Genomic DNA, 9,130 nt, shown 5'->3' on the forward strand with positions numbered 1-9,130 from the left:
AAGTATACGGGGTTTGATATAAAGACGCTAGTTAACTGGGGACAGATGCGCGCGCATTTAGCTACTAAACAGCGTTTTCATATAGGATCTTATGCATTCGCTAATATGCGACTAGTTAACAGCGCAATTGTGCGTATTACTGTGTATATGAGAAATGATGAAAGATGCAATCGCATGGTGCTAATAGTAATATCGCCATATGTACTTAATTGTGAGTTTATCTAAAATTGCGCTTGGGCAGCCATTCGCAAAATGGCATCTTGCGATCTCATTTCCAAGATGGCGTCTTGCGGCCAGTCGCAAGATGGCGTCGCCGCAATTCAATTTTAAACTGATCTTGTCTCAGCCAATTATCCAGCTTCGACAGTGGAACATGCGAGAATTGTAAAGAGTTGACCATTAAAAAGTTGAACAATTCATGTCCAATACCACCAAGCTGACATATAAAATACAACAACATATTAGCTGTAACCGCACAGGGGTCATATATTTGATTGTATGCCCCTGTGGCCTCCAATACTTTGCACGAACAAAACGCAATCTTAAAACACGAATATCCGAACATCATTGTAATATCGAGAAGGGACTAGAGTCACATAGTTTATCCTTACACTTTAGGGAAACACATAATCAGGACCCCAAAGGGATGAGATACATGGGGATTACCTGCATTGAAAAGAACTGGAGAGGAGGGGACTTTGATGGAGTACTGAATAGGGAGGAACTAAAGTGTATTTACACTCTAAATACATTTAAACCAAAAGGCCTAAATGTGGAAAATGAAGAAAAATCAGTAATCACACAATAATCAACACCCCCATCCACTCGGCCCACCCAGTCTGCTACCCTCCCCCTAAGGAACACCCACACCTAAGGTCAGTCATGAGACAACTGATATATTTATATTAACCCTTTTTAGAATAAGTAAAGACAATGTTTATATCTGTGCATAACTTTATTCTGATATAGTGAAACAATGGTGAATATCCCGAATACTGACACTCTATGATCAGTATATGGGCAACCACTCTATACATATACAATGATATGCTATGCCCCCAAGTAAGATGGCTACCGATACAGAATGATCCCTTGAAACCTCAACCAAGATGGTGGACGCATCAGTTCACTCTTTAAAAAGCCACACACGAGATGATGCACACTATTCCCTGAGGAAGGCTAAACAGCTGACACGCGTTGGAAGGAGCACGCATTACCACCCTACGACCCAAACATAACCGGGTCCCCCTCCCCAAGTCTCCTCGCAGCGCCAAGTCGAGCCACCGTGGTGACCCAGTGAGCCCGGAGAACTGGGCAATCTCGCGATAGTGCAGTAACCCCGATGTCTCACTGGACATAGGTGAGAACACTGCATCCCAGCCAGAGTGTGCATTGAGCACATGCACTGACATCCATAGCGGGGCACAAGACCGGAGATCGCGGCGAGGACGGAGAAGAGGACACTGCACACCTGGAGGTGTACAGAAAAGGATGCCGAGGGTAAGTATATGCACCTGGGGGATACAGGACGCCGCCCCAACAGATACATACTGATACACCCCGCATACAGGTCCACGATACACACCAGCCAGATCCACGGTCTGACTACTGGTGTTACATACTGGACTTACTACAGCATCAATTTGCGCGACACACCTGTCTGGCATTTCTGACTATATCAGGACTAGGGCACATATCTCCTGATTGGTGCACACAAGACTCATATCACTGTATAGGAGTCTTTATAACTATCGTAATCAAGGCCGCCAAGAGCTGCGGCGGGCCGGGTGATAAGAGGCGTGGCTTCATCGTGGGAGGTGTGGCCATGCTCCCTTCGGGAAAAAATTTTTTTTTATAGATGGGAGGGGGGTGCTGTCAGTCCCTCAGCCCGGCGCACAGCCAATGGGGGGTACAATCAGCATGATCGCTTCCCCCAAAGGCATAGGAGACTGCTCGCAGCTGCTAAGCAGCAGCCGGAGCAGTCTCCCACTGCAGACCAGCACAGAGCAGCGTATGCTGGGCTGCTGTGATGTAGGAGGGAGGTGGTGCAGTGCCGAACCCGGGCCCTTGCCGGGCCCCTCCAGCAAGCCCGGGCTCGGGTAATTTGTAATCCCCCCCCCCCTTCTCGGCGACCCTGATCGTAATTTATTTACTGCATATAATCCATACCATCATAGAGGGGCATTGTATCTCCAATCTTAAACAGTAAAACCATTTATTTCTCCAACAAAATTGTTCAGCATACTGACTAAGTGTAGCGCTGACCTCCACAATATAATTTACCTTCGAATACCTAGTTACTCCCCTGGGTACTGCCCTACATATGGGTAGAAAACCAACAATTTGCACATTTTTGACAACAACTCTTTATTATTCCCATTATACTGTATATATATATATATATATATCTAATAATTGTTCTTTGGAAACTTACTAGTACTAGTACTGCACATCTGTACAGTACGCTGAGACAAGGTCAGTGTAGAGTACAGGTTCTTGCCTAATGATTATTGCGTTGATTGTGCTTTTCCGTATCAGCCGAGCATACAGAGAGTCATAACAGCTTGATGAGCTTCTGAATCGCGGTGAAGTTTCTGCCAGGGAATGTTCAGCAAATCCCTCTTGTTTTCTTACCTGCTATTTAATATGTGTTACATTTACAAAATACCTGGAGGGGATTTCATATTAATGAAACATATCTAACAAAAGTGTCTAGTGTATACATTAATAGACCAGCACTGTGGTTCTACATTACTTGTGAACATAATCAGTTTTAATAGGCTGTTGAATCGTAAATAAACCTTTAGTACATTCCTGCCTATAAACCTCTAAGATTCACCTGCCTAGAACCTCTAAGACAAAACCTGCCTATACCTTCTAAAACCACAAGATGTCGCTAATTAGTGTTGTGTTTAATTATACAATTAATAAAACTCTAAGACAGTTGAATAGCGGTCCAACGGGCTAAAGATTATTATTCAGGTAAAAGTACAGATGTTACCATGCTATGATCTAACAATGAGCGTAAAATAAATTGTACAAACATTAGGTCATAAGGTACAGTCAATACATACATGCGCTCTGGGACCAGATACCGGCATCAATAATGAGACCTCCGTCGAACAGCATAACAGGAACACCGCAGACTGGCATCTTGTTTCAGAGCACTCACATATATACCCGTACTGGGATAAGCAATACAATAGAATACATTGGCAGATTCTCATTGGTTCCTCTTCTTGCTTCTTCCGTTATGGTACAATTCATAGGTCAGTGCAAAGACACAACCCAGCCTCTAACAGCCTGATTGTGTTCACCTTCCTGCTGCATAATTAATCTAATCTAACTATGGCATACAACATTTCAAGAAGTTATTCTCTCTAACATTCATATTTCATAGCCGCATGTTCTGATCTTCACACCGATGCCACCGGAACGCTGTGGGAACAGAATAGATCAGTACGGCACCAAACACGGTCCAATTGTCATTTACTAAGCCATAGTTACAGAAAACATTAATTTCTTTATATGCTGACATTGCGATTAAACCAAGTAATAATCATTCCTTTTGCGCTGCGGGACCATTGCTTCTGAATGTGTATGCGGGGAGAAATGACACTAAATTGCGTTGTGCGTTTGTGGGTCTGTGGGGCACTTAGCGACCAGCACTAAGTTGGAAAGGCTTCTGTGTATGTGTGTGAGCATGCCAGTATGGGTTTGGGAAGGATCACTAAAAAGCTGGCTGTGCGTCTAAATCGCTATTTTGCGTTGTCCTATGTTTAACATGAAGTGCAGGGAAAACACCACTAATTTGCTACTTTTTTGCTACATCGCGTATGTGTTAATGTGAATGCAGGGAAAACACCACTACTTTGTTACTGCTCAAATATAAGTCTGTGGTGATTTTAATGTGTTGGAAAGTTATTTTATGTCTGCTAAACACCGTCGGTAGGTGTTAGGGGAAGATTGTTAAAAAGCTGTTCGTGCTACTTTTTAGCAACTTTGCATTGTGGATTGTGTACTATGTATTTTTGACAAAATGGCACTTGTGTAAGCTTTCTTTTCTAAAATGGAGTCTTGCTGCCATTCACAAGATGGCGTTGTGCAGGTTTTCCTGATTGCCAAACAAATTCTGTCTTGCCCAATTATTCGGTTTCGACAAGGCACAGTACCCTGTGAGGGATACAGTCAAAATTCCGGTGGCCGGGAGGCCGTCTGCCTAACTCCCGACGCCGAAATCTAGACGGACGGCTTCCCGAATGAAGGAAAGCTGAGCAGTGTTAGCACTTAGCCGCAGGGGGGGAGGGTTAGGTTGAGGGACTTCCTGGGGGACTTAGGGATAGGCACCACCCCGGGAGGGTTAGGTTTAGGGTGCAAGGAGGGGGGGTTAGGTTTAGGCACATCTGGGGGGAGGTTAGGATTAGGCACCCCCCCAGGAGGGGTAGGTTTAGGGTGCAGGGAGGGGAGGTTAGGTTTAGGCACCCCCGAGGGGATGTTAGGGTTAGGCACCACTAAAGGAGGGTTAGGGTTAGAGAGGGGAAGGTTAGGGTACTTACCAGCCCCAGTCGGGATTTCGAGCATTCGGATTTGCGGCATCGGGATTTAGTCAGACGGCTTCCCGGCCGTCGGCATTTCATACCCAACCCCCTGTGATTCATCTGATGGAGTTATACTGAAATATATTTATATAAACATTTATACAAAAAGAGTTTCAGTACATTATATACAGTAACGGCACACTGCACTTACACAACCAATGTGAAGCACCACCATTGTTCTCTACAAAGAGAGAGAGCAAAATAAAAGTGGTCTTAAGCAAAAAAAAAATGGACATTGTATAAATTGCCATTTAATATATCTAAAGAGCCAAAAAAATAATGCACCAAAGCATACTGAATAAAGATTGGTAAAGAAAAAGCCAAACAAACAAAAAAAAATATTTAAATTACAGAATAATGTGCATAACAGTGGCAAATGTTCCTCTTATGTAGGTGTTTTCACCAACCTCTTATTAACGACTTAATCCCAGGTATACATTGTAGGAGAGTATCGGAGCAGTCTTGAAACAGAAGAATTGGATCCACAGTAGCTGATAAAGATCGTTGGCCTTACGCGTTTAGTTGGATTATTCAACTTCATCAGAGGCTTTCTAGGCAAGGGTGGAATTTACTAAAGGGCAGTTTGGTAAAACAGCCTAAAAACATTTGAAAAACCACTGATTATACCAAATCCGCTGCTGTATCATGCAGTGGTTTTGAATACGAATAAAAAAACACCTAAATATCCCACCACACAATTGAAGTGGTGCCCACATCATAAAATAATAATAACCAATTAACAATGAGCTATTATGAGTCGGGTGACCAGGTAGGCTGAACTGACCTGGTCAACTGACAAAGTTTAGTCATTTACTGTTGGTGCAGATCATCATGTGACTGTTTAGTTAGGACAGCTGGAATTAGCCTGAAGCAGGCTGCTTCTGCTTACCCACCTATACAGGAGCCACGTTGCCCAAAACTTGATGTGACTACAGTGAATGTGTCAGCACATCTTTGAAATATATGGGTGGCGTTGAGGGTGTGGGTAAATGCTGGGGGAGGCAGAGCCGTAACTAGATATTTTGGTGCCCTGTGCCAGAGAGAGCATTGCCCCCCCCATTTTTTAAATAGGGACATAAGATAATGCACCTGAAAAAGGGCCATGGCCTCATGGGGAAGGGCCATGGAAGAGATAGGGGAGGCCAGGAGATGCTGGGGATAAAAGAATTAGCTACGAGTGAGAATGATCCTTGTCTGCTGTGAGCTGGGTGCAGGGGAGGTGCTCCCCGGAGGCTGCCCCCCCCCCCCCGCAATTCTCCAGACACTATATAGAAACGGCACCCCTTGCTTCCACTAAAGTTACGCACCCGACCTTGTATTATCTACCGCTATTGCGCCACTCTCCGGAAACCACTGCGCATTTTGGGCTTGTTATAAAGGAGTCAGTGGTGTGTTCTGCAAAAAGTCTTCTGAGAGTAAAAAAAAAAAGTTATGATTATTGTGGTCAAAGCACAGAAACGCTGCTAATATTGAAGTCTGGATGTGATCAGCCCAAATGTGCCATCATAGGCCATATTATATAAGCCATAGGCCCAGGGCAGGGACAGAAGGATGCCTGAGCAGGGAGAGGGTTAGCGCCAGCAGCGTGAATTCAGCTTGTCCCTAAACCACAGCGACTATTTCTGAATGAACCCAGGGAAAGGTTACATCCAATTCCTAGAAGAGACTGTGGAGAACTCGCTGTCAGAACACATTAGGATCTGTTTTGTTGCCGCGTGCTGAGGTCCCGCAGCTGAGCTACAGTACAGCTGTTGCCCTTGACACCAACACTTTCCACAGCAACGGAACATCAGCAGCGCCGATACTGTATACAGTATTGTGTTTCCATCTCTAATAATAAATGTAACCCATTCAGGCCCTGTATCCGCGGCTCGTCCCTTATCATCGACATAATGACCATGTCCGCATTCTCATGACAACCTAATGAATGCCGACATGTTGAATGTAGACATAATATGCCGAACCCATAACATAAATGTGGTTCCCTGAGACATAGCAATCACATACTGTATATTCTGCAGTTACCGTGGTGTATTTTATCTCATTACTCTTCCCACTATATAAAATAGGGGTGATGATACATCCTGCGGTGAGAATGTATCACACAATACTTTGTCAGTAGGACACCAGCCCAGCAAAGGCTAACATCACAATGAATAACAGCAACCAGTAGGGGGCAGTCTTGCTGGGAGAGGGCCTGAATGTGTAATAAACTCAACTCTGGGCAATAATTAAAACTATATAATACAAGCTACTGTAATCACAAGCTGGAATTTTTTTTTTGCTAGCATTTAACAGATAAAAGTTCCAAGAAGGAGGAAAAAAAGATTTGCACAGAGCACACATAAGTTTACAAGACCTAGATAATTGTATCTCCAGAGACCTTCCATGATGCTTTTCTGCAGCATCACACAAAGGTAAATGACATACAATAACAGCCTTCACTAAGATGACAGTAGGCTTATTGTGTATTATGTATATACGATTGGATCTTCCTTCAAAAAGAACCAATATTTCTGAATGATTTTTTTTTATTTGTCCAAATATATTCTCATATCTAGTAACTTAAATGACTGTAAATTGAGATTTAGGGCTTGATTCAGAGTCACACGCTATGCTGATATTCAAATGGCCAATGTTTTTTCTTCTGTGCATGCATCTGAGTTAGGGATGGCCATCGGTGCGCTGCACACCAAAGGTCACCATCGATGGATCCATTGGTGATCACTGTCGATAGCACAAAACCATCTATGCACCCCTCGATGGCCACCGCTGCTGTATGGCTTGGCGCCCATGAGCCAGTCAGCATTGTGGTGAAGCTTAAGGGTTCGCCAAGGTGCGAGGCTAATCCCAGTGACATCCGGTACAAGAGAAAAAAACATTGTGTCCCAGTCTGCCATTGATGGCAGAAAGCCGTGGGATCATCGGTAGTTAACCATCGATGGTTCTTATGGTTGATGGTCATCCCTAGTCTGAGTCACTCTGCGCATGCATCCCGATTTTTTGATGAGTCACGGATCAAACTTGGACGCATTGTTGTAGAAATGTAAGCTGCACTGTGATTGGGAGGTAACAGGGGATTGGCTAAAAAGATGCACAGAGATGTTGCGTCTTACGGAGTGTTGCGGAAGTGGTTGAGTACAAGGACGCTGAACCGATCACACAGGAGGCCATATTGCCATGGAGAAACTGCACCTGCCATAGGACTGGTGCAGGTTTCGATGGTGCAACTGATGGTGCCTCTAAAGACGCATCAAGCAGTATTTCAGCATCTATGGACGCCGACCATGGGCGTCTCGGTCCTTGCACATGCGGACACACCGATGTACACCAGGGAAGGATTTTGAAGCTGCATTAGCATAAAGACGCAGACACAACTGCGGCCATAGACGCGTCCGACTCAGGAATAGAATATGCCCCTTAGAGTTATTATTAATTTAATCAGACTTGTCAATATTACCAGCATGCGGGGCATTATGGGCAAGCTGGTACCTCTAGTTCACCTGTAACGAAATGTTAAAATAAAGACATGACACACACACCGTGACAGTATACGTTTATTACACACATACACAGTCACATACAGTATACTCACCTACAATACCTGAACCGGTCCTCTTCTCCAAGTAGGCATCCACGGTCTTCTGAAAACCAAAAAAAAGAGGAGCCCCGAACCACAAACTGGTACTTCCCGAATGACAGGGCAGAAATGCCGGGGCTGAGCGTTCATTGGCTGAGAGAGGTGAGCCTCCACCTCTCTCAGCCAATGAACGGCTCCCACCAAGGTTACTAAAGGTAAAGCTTTTATAAGTGAATGAATAATATACATGAATCAGGTGCTTTTTGGGCCTGATTCGGAGATGGACGTAATGTTGACATTGGACGCAGTGATCTACTTACCACTACGCCTGCATCACAGTACGCACGGTGGTGGATTAGCAACGCACAGGGGACTTCTTTGCAAAGCGAGTGACAGGTAGCCAGCGCTTGGAAGAGCTAACGCTGTTTGGTTAGAAAAATGCCGGCATGACGGGACCATTTTCTGGGCGTGCCCTAGAAAGCCCCTGCCAATTCGTTCGCAGCTGCGGGGGCCCCTGGCATCTTAGGTGAGACGCTCATTCTGAGACAGCATAGAGAATCGATGTGCAACCGATGTTTCCAATGTTCCCGCTTTTGTAGGTGATTCTAATAAGGGATATAGTTGGGATCCTAGCGGTCACAATCCCGGCTCTGGAATTCAGACAGCAGTCGGGATCCAGGCTCCACAATACCGACCAATGGTATCCCGATGGCAGGGACGGACTGGGGATGTAGATCAGCCCTGGCAGGCCGCTCTGTGTGCTCGCCTTAGGTACACTTCCTTACTCCCTCCTTGAGCTGGCCCTGAGGCCATTGGCCCTTATGGCATTTGCCCTGCCCAATGGTAAGTATTAAGCTTGGGGTTAGAGTTAGGCACTAGGAGGAGGGTTAGGGTCAGGCTGTGGGGGGGAGGGTTAAGGTCAGACTGTGGGGAGAGGGTTAGGGTTAAGCTG

This window comes from Taudactylus pleione, unplaced genomic scaffold (genome assembly GCF_031769625.1).
Source record: "Taudactylus pleione unplaced genomic scaffold, aTauple2 ptg000791l, whole genome shotgun sequence".
Lineage (NCBI taxonomy): Eukaryota > Metazoa > Chordata > Amphibia > Anura > Myobatrachidae > Taudactylus > Taudactylus pleione.